The sequence below is a fragment of the Pteronotus mesoamericanus genome, unplaced genomic scaffold (assembly GCF_021234165.1).
Source record: "Pteronotus mesoamericanus isolate MK-2021 breed Mesoamerican mustached bat unplaced genomic scaffold, CSHL_Meso_final contig_25, whole genome shotgun sequence".
Lineage (NCBI taxonomy): Eukaryota > Metazoa > Chordata > Mammalia > Chiroptera > Mormoopidae > Pteronotus > Pteronotus mesoamericanus.
Window position 1 is genome coordinate 40087279 of NW_026555105.1, and position 15398 is coordinate 40102676.

At 35.9% G+C, this 15398-nt stretch overlaps 1 pseudogene; it reads left to right on the forward strand.

The window, feature by feature from the left end:
* The first annotated feature begins 2071 nt into the window (after positions 1-2071).
* LOC129070985 (mitotic checkpoint protein BUB3-like) lies at positions 2072-3069 on the forward strand (annotated as a pseudogene).
* Positions 3070-15398: the final 12329 nt, after the last annotated feature.

Sequence of the window (15398 nt, forward strand, 5' to 3'; positions counted from 1 at the left end):
CTAGATGATAGAGAGATATGGATGGTTTACTGGACCTTTGAGACATCAAGTATAACAACACTCTCATGATAGGGGTACCAGAAGGAGATGAAGAGCAAGGAATTGAGAACCTATTTAAAGAAGTAATGATTGCAAATTTCTATAACCTGACAAAAGAAATAGCTATACAAGTCCAGGAACCACAGAGAGTCCCAAACAAGAGGAACCCAAAGAAGCCCTCAACAGGACAAATCATAATTAAAATGGCAAGAGTTAAAGACAAGGAAAAAATTTTAAAATAAGAAAGAAAAAGATAAATAGTTATCTAGAAGGGATCTCCCATAAGACAGTCAGCTAATTTCTCAACATAATTTTTTAGACCAGACAAAATTGGTACAAAATATTCGAAGTGATGAAAATCAAAGACCTACAATAAAGACTACTCAGCAAGGCTATCATTTAAAATTAAAGGACAGATAAAGGGCTTCCTGGACAAAAAAAAAAAAAAAAAATTCAAAGGAGTTTGTGTTCCCTGCCCAAAACTAGTATTAAAGAGATGTTAAACGGACTTTAAAAAGAAAAAAGAACCTACATATAAATAAGTACATACCTATCAATATGTAAATGGATTGACTGCTCCAATCAAAAGACACAGAGTATAGGGTAGTTCAATCAATAAGAAAGCAAAACTTATATATATGCTATCTATAAGAGACTAAGCTCAGAATGAAAGATACAGACTGAAAGTAAAGGTATGGAAAAAGATAGTTTATGGAAATGGAAACAAAAGAAAGCTGAGGTAGAAATAGCTATATCACACAAATTGTACTCTATTTTTATTTAGTTATTTTATTTTAATTTTTATTGTTCAAATACATTTGTCTCCATTTTCCTGCCACCACTTTCCCCTGCCCCACCCACTCCCACCTCCCATCCTCAATCCTTCCCCACTTTGGCTTTGTCCATGGATTCTTTATACTTGTTCCTTTACTTGATCCTTCCCCTTCTTTTCCCTGTTACCCCCCTCCCTCCTTCTCTCTGGTTGCTGTCGGTTTGTTTTTTCTTTCAATTAACAAAGAATATAATGAGAGACAAAGAAGGACATTTCGTAATGATAAAGAAATCAATTTAAGAAGAGAGTATAACCCTGGGAAACATTTATGGACCTAACATAGGAACAACTAAATTTATAAAGCAAATACTGATGAGCTTAAAGAGAGGGATTGATAATAACACTGTCATAGTAGGGGAATTTAACACTCCATTGACATTAATGGATAGATCTTCCAGATAGAAAATCAACAAGGAATAGCCACTTTAATAAACACATTAGACTAGGTAGATATAATTGGTATTTTTAGAGTACTTGTATTTCATTCCAAAGCAGCAGAATATATATTCCTTTCAAGTGCACATGGAACATTTCCTAAAATAGAACACATGGTAGGCCACAAAACAAATCTCCATAAATTTAAGAAGGTTGAAGTCATATCAAGCATCTTCTTTGACCACAATATTATAAAATAAGAAGTCAATTACAAGAAAAAAACCTGAAAAACAGACAAAAACATGGAGACTAAATAACATGTTAATAAACAATGACTACATTAAGGACAAGACCTAGAAAGAAATCAAAATATTCCTTAAGACAAATGAAAATGAAATCTACGGAGCACAGCAAAATTAGTCCTAGGCAGGTAATTCCTAGCAGTACAAGCTCACCTCAAGAAACAAGAAATTTCTTAAATAAGAAATCTAAGTTTACACCTAAAGGAACTAGAAAAAGAACAACAAACAAAGCCTACACTTAGTAGAAGAAACAATAAAGAAAAGTGAAAATAAATAAAATAGTCTAAAAAATATGTAAGATAAGTAAAACCAAGGGCTGGTTCTTTGAAAAGATAAACTAATAAACCTTTAACTAGACTCATTAAGAGACAAAAATAGAGGACCCAAATAAATAAAATAAAAAATGAGAAAGGTGACAACAGACACCGCAGAATTACAAAGGATTATTAAAAAAATAGAAGTGCTCTGAGCAAAACGAGGATGCAGCTAGTCGCGGTTCCCTTGATTCTGAAGGGAACTAAAGATGATCGGCTCTAACGAGTTCAAGCTGAACCAGCCACCCGAGGACGGCATTTCCTCGGTGAAGTACAGCCCCCAAACCTCCCAGTTCCTGCTTGCCTCGTCCTGGGACACGTCGGTGTGCCTCTACGACGTGTCAGCCAATTCCATGCGGCTCAAGTACCAGCGCACCGGCGACGTCCTGGACTGTGCCTTCTACGACCCAACCAACACATGTCAGGAGCGGGGGATTAGATCATCAATTGAAAATGCATGATTTGAATACTGATCAAAAAAATCTTATTGGAATCCATGATGCTCCTGTCAGATGTGTTGAGTACTGTCCAGAAGTGAATGTGATGGTTTCTGGGAGTTGGGATCAGACAGTTATATTGTGGGATCCCAGAACTCCTTGTAATGCTGGGACCTTCTCTCAGCCTGAAAAGGTGTACACCCTCTCAGCGTCTGGAGACAAGCTGATTGTGGGCACTGCGCGCCGCAGGGTGCTGGTGTAGGACCTGCGGAACATGGGCTACCCGCAGCAGCCCCAGGGGGTCCAGCCTCAAGTACCAGACTCGCTGCATACGAGCGTTTCTAAACAAGCAGGGTTATGTGTTGAGCTCTATTAAAGGCAGAGTGGCGGTTGAGTACTTGAACCTAAGCCCCGAGGAGCAGAAGAATTGTGCCTTCAAGTGTCACAAGCTGAAAGAAAATCAGATTGAGCAGATCTAACCAGTCAATGCCATTTTCTTTTACAACATCCACAATACATTTGCCACAAGTGGTTCTGATGGTATTGTAAATATTTGGGATCCATTTAACAAAAAGCAACTGTGCCAGTTCCATTGCTGCCCCACCAGCATTGCATCACTTGCCTTCAGTAATGATGGGACTACACTTGCAATAGTATCATCATATATGTATGAAATGGATGACATAGAACATCCTAAAGATCATATCTTCATTTGCCAATTGACAGATGTTTGCAGGAAAAAAACCCAAGTCTACCTAATCATCTCCTGAAAGTGGTTTCTCTATGGAAGTTTTGTTTTCCTTCTTTATTTTTCTCTCTGTCTTCTTTCCTTTTTATTTATAAATCATGTTTATTCTATTATAGTTGTCTCTATTTTCCCCTTTGACCCCCCCTACACCTATTCCATCCTCACCTCGCGCTCCCACAGTCAATTCCCACTCTGTTGTCCATGTCCATGGATCATTCATATATGTTCTTTGTCTAGTCCCTTCCCCTTTTTTCCACCATTGTCCTCTCTCCTCATCCCCTCTGGTCACTTTTGGTCTGCTCCATTACTTCTGTGCCTATGGTTTATTTTGTTTGTTAGTTTATTTTGTTGAATAGAGTCCACTTATAGATGAGATCATATAGTATTTGTCTTTCATCAACTGGCTTGTTTCACTTAGCTTAATATTCTCCAGTTCCATCCATGTTGTCGCAAAAGCTAGGAGTTCCATCTCTCTCTCTCTCTCTCTTTCTTTCTTAAATGCAGATTGATTTTATTTATTTTTTTAGATGTCAAAGTTAATTATAAAATATTAAAAAATTTAAAACCACTATAAAGTCTCAGCAATTAAACCCACATGACATCAGCACAGAAATAATCAAGTAGATCAGTGAAATATAATGAGCATTCTAGAGACAAACGTATACATCTGTCTAACAATATAATAAATGATTAAGTTGACATTTAAAATCAATGGGTAAAATAAGGCTTATTCAACAAATGAGGTGCATGGACAACTACTACTTGAAATAAAACAAATATAGAGCCCTATTTCACACATTATACTAGAAATATTCAGGTGAGTTAAAAATCAGCATGTAGAATCTAAGGAGTATTAGAAGAAAATAGAACAGATATTTTTCATGACCTGAAGTAAAATATTCAAACCCAGAAGTTATAAAGTAAATATTGACAATATGACTATATTAAACATTTAACTATATAGTACTATACATATAAAAAAAGTTAAAGGACAAAGAATAGAATAGAAAAGCATTTGTAGTACATCTAAAACATGGTTAATAAGTTTTTTTTTTTAGGGAAAAAAGTTCTACAAACCTTTAATCAATAAATGGATAAAGAATACCAAAAAGTCACTTAAAGCTTTTTTATAAAATAATAAAAATAGTCAAGAAATATACTAAAACAGGTTAGTTTCAACAAATAATAAAGGAACAATTAAAATAACATCATTGTCACAATCAGATTAATGAGTATTAAAAATACTGGTAATATCAAATATTGGTAACTCTGAAAGGAACGGGGTATTCATAGAAACTTTTTCTTCATCTTATAGCAGTCCCTTTATCATATTTTGCAGTACTGGTTGGGTAGAGGTGTAGTCGTTTAACCTTCTTTTTTCTGAGAAACTCCTATTTCGCCTTCCATTTTGACTGAGAGCTTTTCTGGGTAGAGCAGTCTTGGGTGCAGGCCTTTGCTTTTCATGACTTGGAATATTTCTTGCCATTATCTTCTGGCTTTCAGTGTTTCTGTTGAGAAGTCAGCTGCTATCCATATAGGGCTCCCTTATCTATTCTAAGTGTTTCTCCTTTGCTCCTGTCAGGATTCTCTGTTAGTCTTTGCTACTTGCCATTTTAATGATCAAGTGTCTTGGAATGGGCCTCATTGGGTTCCTCTTGAATGGGACACCCTGTGCTTCCAGGACTCGTGTGACTTTTTCTCTCCTCCAATTAGGGAAGTTTTCTATCATTACTTTTTCAAACAGGTTCTCTTCCTCATCCTCTTCTCCTTCTGGTATCCATATTATACAGATATTATTATGTTTCAGGTTGTCCTGCATTTCCCTCAATGCCTCTTCATTCTTTTTGAGTCTTTTTTCATTTCCTTGCTCTTTTTGGGAGCTTTTTTCTACCTTATCTTCCAGCTTACTCATTCGGTCCTCAGCTTCACCGAGCCTGCTCTTGATTCCTTCTACTGTGTTCTTCAATTCAGAAATTGTATCCTTCATTTCCTCTTGTCTCTTATTGATAGTTTCTATGTCCTTTTTCATGCTGATATAGTTTTCAGTAAGTTCCTCATAGCTTCCCTGTAGTTTTTTGTAGTTCTCTCTGAGCTCACTGAGCTCGTGGAGCTTCCTTAGAATCATTGTTTGGAACTCAATATCTGATAGTTTACTCGCCTCTATTTCATTTAGTTCTCTTTCTGGGGATTCCTCCTTTCCCTTTGACTGGGGAGTGTTTTTTGTCTTCGCATTTTTTGTGAGACTCTTCTCTTTTGCTTCTGATTCTTAAGTTGATCTGTCTTGATATCCTGACTTTGTAGTGTAAACTTCTATGGTTGGGGACCACTGTTTACTTTCTGGATCTGCCTCTGATGATGTCAGATGTTGACCCTGTCTGACCTTAGACAGTTTGTTCGAAACTTCCAGTAATCTACTGTTTGTGGCTGTCTCCTTCAGCTGTTCATCTAGTCACTCTGCACTCAGCAGGCTGCCTTAGACAGCTCAGGGCGGGGTGGAATCCCACCCCGGGGCAGAGCTGTTGGGTCCTTTGATGCTGGTGCTGCTCAGGGGGAGTGGTCTCTTCCTGAGCAAGATGGCTGCTGCTGCATGGGGGATGAGTCAGCACCAAGATCCCCCCCACTACTCTCTTAGTTCTCTCCCCAAGGCCTCCTTCCCCAGTCTCTTCAGGCATCTCTAGCCCACTCTCCCCCACCTTTGCCAGAGTCCAGGGTAAGTGGCTGCAAATAAAAATTTATGCATTGGCCCTTTAAAGAGTTCTTTGCATCTCCAGCCACCTGTCTCTGGTAGAGAACAACCTTGCTGCTTTTCGCAGCTGGCTATTTTCTGTGTACCTTTTGGGCTCTGGTGCTGTGGGCTAGAGATCCCCGCTTTTGGTTTAGAACCTGCTCTTCTCAGAGGGATCCAAATGGCCATTTCAATATTCTTCTGGTGCTGCCGCCCGTGGGTGCCCTGCCTGCCTTCTCAGGTCTGTACTGCATTCCTTACCAGTTAGATTGTGCTAAAGCTGATTCTTCTGTCTCCAAAGTTACAAGGCTCCTCTCTTGCCATTGTTCAGTTGTTTGTTGCAGGTGATTTCTCCCCAATTTAGCTGTAATTCTTGGTTGGTCCTGGGAGGAGGTCAGTGTGACTTCCACTCACTCCTCTGCCATCTTGATTCTCTGTTTTCCTTCTTACAAATACATTCTTATTCCCTAAGGGATGCATTATAGTCATTGTGGATATGTTACTTAGTGTGAGGATTTCTCTGTGTTTTCTATCTGACAAAACTTGTCCACACTCTTTCTTGCTGACTTCGTGTAGGATGAGGACTCTCGGTATCCTTGTACAGTAGTCAGAAGAATTGTTTTTCTCCCAGCAAGCCCTGTTGCTTTTTCTGAGCAGCCTGAGCTCTTTTTGTAAAATAACCTGAACCTGTTATATCCATGCTGTCTAATAAGTCAGAGATTCAGAACTCTTAAAAAATAATATGAACAATTATATGCTAACAAATTGGACAATCTGGAATAAATGGATAAATTCCTAGAAGCATAAATTTTTCTAAGACTGAATCAAGAAACAAAATTTGAACAGATCAATTATTACCTATGAAATCAAATCAGTAATGAAAACCTCCTATTAAACAAAAGTCGTGGGCCAGATGGCTTTCCAGGTGAATTTTATCAAACATTCAAAGAATAACTAACACCTATCCTTCTCAAATTATTCCAAAATATTCAAGAGGAGGAAAGGCTCCCAAACTCATTTTATGAAGCCAGCATTACTCTGATTCCAAAACCAGACAAAAACTTTACAAAAAAAATTATTGGTGACGATGTGGCAAAAGAAGAACCCTTTGCAATGTCAGTGGGAATGCAGATTGGTGCAGCCCCTACGAAAAACAGTATGGAGTTTCCTCAAAAAAGTTAAAAATGGTTCTTTTACTAATTCCTTCATGTATGGATGACTACAGAAATGGACAATGGTTTGGGAATTGAATATAGGAGCAGGGTCAGGCTGGGTGGACGAGGGCAAAGGAGAAAAATTGGGGCAGTTGTAATAGCATAAACAATAAAATATTTTTTTAAAAATTAAAAATGTAACTGCCTTATGACCAGTGATTCCACTTCTAAAAATATATCAAAAAACACCACAAAACACTAATTTGAAAGAATATATGCACCACTATGTTCATTGCAGTGTTATTTAAAAGAGCCAAGATTTGGAAGCATTCCAAGGGCCCATCAGTAGATGAATGGATAAAAATGCATTTACACAATGGAATACTACTCAGCCATAAAAAAGAAAATCTTACTTTTTATGACAGCATTGGTAGACCTGTAGAATATTATGCTAAGTGATATAAGCCAGAAAAAGAAAAATGCCACATCATTTCATTTATATGTGGAATTTAATAAAAAATAAACTAACAAACAAAATAGAAACAGACTCATAGATACAGAGAACAGACTGGCAGCTGTTAGAGGGGAGGGGGCTTGAGGGCTGGATGAAAAAGGCAAATGGATTAAGCAAAAAAAAAAAAAAACCCAAACTCATAGACACAGACAACAGTATGGTGGCTGTCAGAGGGAAAGGGAGGTGGGGGGAAGTAGAAATAGGTAAAGGGGGGATAAATGATGACAAAAGGAAACTTAACTTTGGGTGGTGAACACACAATACAATATACAGATAATACATTCACCACAACAAATTCAGTAAAAATGTTAAAAATCTCACCTATAAGCGGAACCTAACCAACAATACAAAGATGCAAGGAAAATAAGACCAGCGACACTGGAAGGAAAAGAAACGAACAGAGACAAGAGGGATGGAGGGGGGGTCAGGGGAAAAGGAAGGGAAAGGGAGGGTTGGGGAACGTGTAGCAAGGTCTCATGGACAAAACCAAAGGGGAAGGATTGCGGGGGAGGGGGCAAAGGAAAGTGGTGGGGGGAAGGCAGAGACAAATGTATTTGAAAAAAATTTTTCACTTTTAAAAAAAGTGTAATGTAAAAAAAATTAATAAATAAAATAAAATAAAAAATAAAAATAATAAAAGAAAATTATAGGCCAATATCCCTGAACATAGATGCAAAAATCCTCAACAAAATATTAGCAAACTGAATTCAACAATTAACATAATACAGCACCTAAACAAAATAAAATCCTATCAATAGATACAGAAAAAGCATTCAACAAAATTCATCACCCATTTATGATAAAAACTTTTAGCAAAGTAGGAAGAGAGGGAACACACATCAACATAATAAAGACCATATATGACAAACCTACAGCTCAGATCAAATCAACAGGGGGGGAAACTAAAAGTGTTTTTTCCCTAAGATTAGGAACAAGACAAAGATTTCCACTTTCACCATTTTTATTTAACATATTGTTGAAAGTTCTAGCCATGGCAATCAGACAAGGAAGGAAAAAGCATCTAAATTGGAAAGGAAGAAATAAAACAGTCATATTTGCAGCTGACATGATACTTTCCATAGAGAACCATAAAGATTCCACCAAAAAACTACTAGAACTGATAAATTCAGTTAAGTAGCAAGGTAAAAAATAAATATTCAGAAATTGGTTGCATTTTTATACACCAATAACAAACTATTAAAAAGAGATATTAAGAAAAGCATCCTATTTATAATTATATAAAAATACCTAGGAATAAATTTAACCAAGGAGGTAAAAGACTTGTATTCAGAATATTATGTCATTGAAGAAGGCATGTACCATGCTTACAGCTAGGAGGAATTAACATAGGTAAAATATCCATACTACCCAAAGCAGTCTATAGATTTAATGTATTCCTATCAAAATACCAATGCCATTTTACAGAGAACAAATAATCCTAAAATTTATATAGAACCACAAAAGATCCCAAATAGCCACAGAAATCTTGAGAAAAAAGAACAAATTTAGAGGAATCATGCTACATGATATCAAACTTTAATACAAGGCTATAGTAATCAAAACACCATGGTTCTGGTATAAAAAAAAATAGATCAATGGAACAGAATAGAGAGCAGAGGAATAAACCCACACCTATACGGTCAATTAATGTATGACAAAAGAGGCAAGAATATACAGTGGGGTAAAGACAGTGTATTCAATAAATGGTGTTGAAAAAACTGGACAGATACATGTAAAAACAGTGAAGCTAAACCACCTTCTTACACCATAAACAAGAAAAACTCAAAATGGATTAAAGACTTAAATGTAAGACCTAAAACCATAAAACTCCTACAAGAATACCTAGGCATTAAACTTTCTGTTATTGTTCTTAGCAATCATTTTTTTTCTGATATATCTCCTCAAGCAAAGGAAATGAAAGAAAAAATAAGCAAATAGGACTACATCAAACTAAAAAGGTTTTGAACAGCAAAGGAAACCATCAACAAAATGCAAATACAACCTACTAATTAAAGGAATATATTTGCCAATGATACATCTAATAAGGATTAATATCCAAAATTTACAAAAAGAATGAATACAACTTAACACCTAAAATACAAACAATTCAATACAATATGAGCAGAGGGTCTGAACAGACACTTCTCCAAAGAGGACATACAGTTGGCTAACAGACATATGAAAAGATGCTCAACATCACTAATCATTAGATAAATGCAAATTAAAACCACAATAAGATATCGTTTCACACCTGCCAGAATACTTATAATCAATAAATCAACAAACAGCAAGTGTTGGTGAGGATGTAGAAAAATTGGAACCCTCATGTACTGTTGGTGGGAATGCAAATTTTTGCAGCCACTGTGGATAACAGTATGGAGTTTCCTCAAAAAATTAAAAATAGAATAGCCTTATGACCCAGCAATTTCACTTCTGCATATCTATCTGAAGAAATCCAAAACAATAATTTCAGAAGATGCCTAAAACCCTATGTTCATTGCAGCACTATTTACAATGGCCAAGATGTGGAAGCAACCCAAGTGAGCATGAACAGATGATTGGATAAAGACATAGTGCCACATATATGCAACAGGATATTACTCAGCCATTAAAAAAGTGAAATTTTATCATTTGTGAAAACATGAATGGACCTAGAGGGTATTATGCTAAGTGAAATAAGTCAGACAGAGAAAGACAAATAAAATCCTATGTGATTTCACTTATACATGAAATTTAAACAAAATATATGAAGAAACAAGACTGAAACAAAGTGATAGATACAGAAACAAACTGACAGTTGACAGATAGGAAGGGGTAGAATAGCTGGATAATAAGGGTGAAGGGGTTAAGAAATACAAATTGGTAGTTACCAAGTAGCCATAGAGAAGTAAAGTACAGCATAGGGAATACAGTCACCAATATCATAATAACAATGTATGATGCCAGTATAGTAAATTTATTGGGGGTATCACTTTGTAAATTATTCCAGTGTGTAACCACCATGCTGTACACCTGAAACTAATATAAAATAATATTGAAAGTCAATTGTAATTAACAATTAAAAATAATTTTAAGATAAAAATAAAACTTTAAGACAGTTAAAATAATTTTAAGTTAAAACTAAAAATAAAAGTATCATTAAAAATTTTTTAATGAACAAAATACTTAGGAATAAATTTGACCTCACAAAACATTGTTGATAGATATTAAAGAAGACCTAACTAAATAGGAAGACATCTCATACTCATAGATTGGAACATTTAGTATTTTTAAGAGGAACAGTTATTAAAATAGCAATTGATCTACTGGTTCAACACAATCCCTGTTATAATTCCAAATACTTCTTTTACAGCTAATCATGAAAGGCATATGAAATGGCAAGTGACCCAGAATAGCTAAAACAATTGTGAAAAAGAATAAAGTAGAATTCACACTCTCTGATTTCAAAACCTACTACAAAACTACAGTAATCAAGAGAGTATGGTACTGGCACTAGCATTAGTTCAGACATAGATTAACAAAATGGAATTAAGATCCTAGAAATAGAACCATACATTTACGATCAATTATTTTTCAACGAGAGAAAGATGAAGTCCAGAAACAATTGAACATTCATGTGTAAAAAAATAGTTTGTCCCCATGTCTCCCCAAATACAGAAATGTATCAAAGACCTAAAAGTAAAAACAAAAATATAAAATTGTGTAAAGAAGTCAAAAGATTAAATTTTGTAACCTTGCCTTAGGTAACAGTTTCTTATATGACACCAAAAGAATATGGAACCTTTGAATATGGAACATTTTCAAATATTGACCACATGATAAAACACAGAACAAACCTCAACAAATTCTGGAAAACTGATATCATATCAAGCATTTTCTTAGACAACAAGGGCTTGAAACTAGAAGCCAACCTCAAGGAAAAAACCCAAAGACATTCAAATTCATAGAGACTGAATAGCATGCTATTAAACAATGAGTGGGTTAATAATGATATCAAGGAAGAAATAAAAAAATTTCTGGAAACAAATGAAAATGAACACATAACAGTCCAAAACCTATGGGACACAGCGAAGGCAGTCATGACAGGGAAGTTCATAGTAATACATGTCTACTTAAAAAAAAAAAAAAAGAAACATTTCAAATAAACAACCTAACCCTACATCCTCAAGAACTGGAGAAACAACCACAAAAAAAAAAAGCCCAGAGTGAGCAGAAGGAAGGAAATAATAAAGGTCAGAGCAGGATGAAATTTAGACATAGAGACTAAAAGAACAATTCAAAGGATCAATAATCCAGGAGCTGGTTCTTTGAAAAGATAAACAAAATCGACAAGCCTTTAAGCAGACTCATCAAGAAAAAAAGAGAGAGGACTCAACTAATAAAATCTGAAATGAAAGAGGAGAAATTACAACTGATACCACAGAAATACAAAGGACTGTAAGAAATTACTATGAACAATTATATGACAAGAAATTTGAAAACCTGGGTGAAATGGACAAATTTCTAAAAAAAATATAACCTTCCTATGCTGAATGAAGAAGAAGAAGAAAGTCTGAAAAGACCAATAACCACTGGTGAAATTGAAGCAATAAAAAATAAACTCCTGGCACACAAACACCCTGGACCTTCACAGAAGCATTTTACAAAACATTTAAGGAAGAGCTAACCCTTGTCCTTCTCAGGCTAGTCCAAAAATTTCAAGAAGAGGGAAGACTCTTCTCTCAAACTGTTTTTATGAGGCAGGCATCATCCTAGTCCCAAAACCAAAGACACAACAAAGAAAACTACAGACCAATACCGCTGATGAACATAGATGCTAAAATTCTCAACAACATATGGGCAAACTGCATCCAGCAATACATTAAAAGATCATCCACCATGATCAAGTGGAATTCATCCCAAGGATGCAAGGATGGTACAATATTCACAAATCAATAAATATATCATTTAAACAAAAAGATAACAATTACATGATCATATCAATAGATTTGGAGAAAGCATTTGATAAAGTACAGCACCCATTTATGATAAAAACACCCAGCAAAGGGGGAGTAGAGAGAGCATACCTTAACATAATGAAGTCCATATATGATAAACCTACACCCAACATCATATACAATGGGCTAAACTAAAAGCTTTTCCGCTAGGATCAGGAACAAGACAAGAGTGTCCATTTTTACCACTCCTATTTAACATAGGGCTGGAAGTTCTATCCACAGTCATCAGACAGGAAAAAGAAATAAAAGGCATCCAAACTGGAAAGGAGGAAGTAAAACTGTCATTGTTTGCAGGTGACATGATAATACACATAGAAAACCCCATAGACTCCACCAAAAAACTACCTAATAAATGAATTTGGCAAAAAAGCGGGATACAAGATCAATATTCAGAAATTGAAGGCATTTTTGTACACCAACAATGAAATATCAGAAGCAGAAATCAGGGGGGAAAAATCCCATTTGCTAGAGCAACAAGAAAAATAAAGTACCTAGGAATAAACTTAACCAAGGAGGTAAAAGACATGTACTCAGAAAACTACAAACCACAGAAAAGAGAAATTAAGGAAGACACAAATAAATGAAAGCATAAACCATTTTCATGGATTAGAAGAATTAACACCATCAAATTATCTATACTACCCAAAGCAATGTATAGACTTAATGCAATCTCTGTTAAAACACAATGAGATATTTCATAGATATAGAACAAGCATTTCAAAAATTTATATGGAATCATAAATGACTCTGAATAACTACAGCAATTTTGAGAAAGAATAACGAAGTAGAGGGATCATAATACCTGACATGAAAGTATATTACAAGGCCACTGTAATCAAAACAGGCTGGTACTGGCATAAGAACGGACACAGATCAATGGAAAAGAATAGAGAGCCCAGAAATAAACCCATGTCTCTATGATCAATTAATATTGACAAAGGAGGCAGGAGCATAAAATGGAGTAAAAATACCCTCTTCAACAAATGCAATTGGGAGATCGGGACAGCTGCATGCAGAAAATCAAAGTAGGCCACCAACTTACACCATACACAAAGACAAATTCAATGTGGATAAAAGACTTAAATATAAGTGTGATACCATAAAAGTCCTAGAAGAGAACACAAGCAGGAAAACTTCAGATATTCCACACAGCAGTATTTTCACTGAATGTGCCCTAAAGCAAGGGATATAAAGGAAAGTATAAACAAATGGGACTTCATCAAAATAAGAAGCTTCTGCACGGCCAAAGAAAACATCAGCAGAAATGAAAAGGGAACCAACTGTATGGGAAAATATATTTGCCAATGATACCTTGGACAAGGGTTTGATCTCCAAAATATATAAAGAACTCACATGACTCCACCCCAGGAAGACAAAAAATCCAATTAAAAAAATGGACAAAGGGCCTGAACAGACACTTCTCCAAGGGGGACATACGCAGGGCCCAGAGACATATTAAAGGATGCATCACTAGCCATCAGAGAAATGCAGATCAAAACCACAATGAGATACCACTTCACACCAGTCAGAACGGCCATCATAAACAGATCAACAAACAACAGGTGCTGGAGAGGCTGTGGAGAAAGGGAACCCCTGTACACTGTTGGTGGGAATGCAGACTGGTGCAGCCACTGTGGAATACTGTTTGGAATTTCCTCGAAAAGCTAAAAATGGAACTCCCTTTTGACCCAGCCATTCCACTGCTGGGATTATATCCTATGAATCCTGAAACACCAATTCAAAACAACCTATGCAAGCCTAATGTTCATAGCAGCACAATTTACAATAGCCAAATGCTGGAAAGAGCCTAAGTGCCCATCAGTAAATGAGTGGATCAAAAACTGGTACTTTTATGCGATGGAATACTATGCAGTAGAAAGAAAGAAGGAACTCCTACCCTTTGTAACAGCTTAGATGGAACTGGAGAGCATTATGCTAAGGGAAATAAGCCAGGTGATGAAAGAAATACCATATGATCTCTTTCATATGGCGGGGGAGAGTAATGGGGCAAGGGAGGTAGGGCAGGGGAGAGTAATGGGGGAAAAATGGGGACAACTATAATTGAACAATAATAAAAACTACCAAAAAGTAAAAAGACAAACACATAGAATGAGACAAAAATTACTAATAATGTGTCTGATAAGGTTCTAGTATCCAAAACACTTAAGAGATAATTAACAGCTACAAATTAACCTCACTCATCCTTTAGGTCTATGTTCAATAGCAAATCCATAAGTCTCCTCCTCACCCCAGTATGGGTTAGGTTCTTCCCACCTACTATTTTCCTGAAAATTTTTTCTTTTCTTCATTGTACTTATAATTGAATATTACATATATTTATTTAGTGTTTGTTTAATATCTAAACAGTTAGATTAATGCAGAAATAATTATTAACATTTATTTATGAATAAATATGTAAGATTATATTTTTATAGCATTTGGATCATGTTATGCATACTATATTTGTGAACTTTTTTCTTGCATTTAAAATTTTTACACCAATACTATTTTTGAGTGAATTTGAGTTCTCTCAGGTAAGATGGTGGCTTCCCGATACTTGCCATTTTCTTTATGGCCTGACTACACAACTTATCCTTTTTTTTTTCAATTTTCCACCCCCATTTTTGATTGAGCTAGCTTAAGTTAGATGCTTTTCTTCTAGCCAATCATCTGTGATTTTCAATTACTCTGAATCAGAGAGCAAGGAAGGAATGTATGACAGCGGAAGCTCTTGAGGCACAGAGATGACAAGATGAGGCCCTTGTGCCTTGACTGTGATTTTCTTCATCAAGGAGAAGATAATGCATCTATAGTGATTGTGTGAAAGAATCTAAGGGATATGAAAAGGCTTTGGAAAGATCATTGTGAAGAAAGTGAGCATAAGTGTTCATAAACCTTTTGAGAACTTGTAGTTCATGTCCCACACAGCACAGGGCAGTGCTGCAAAGCCTTCTAGGTTGC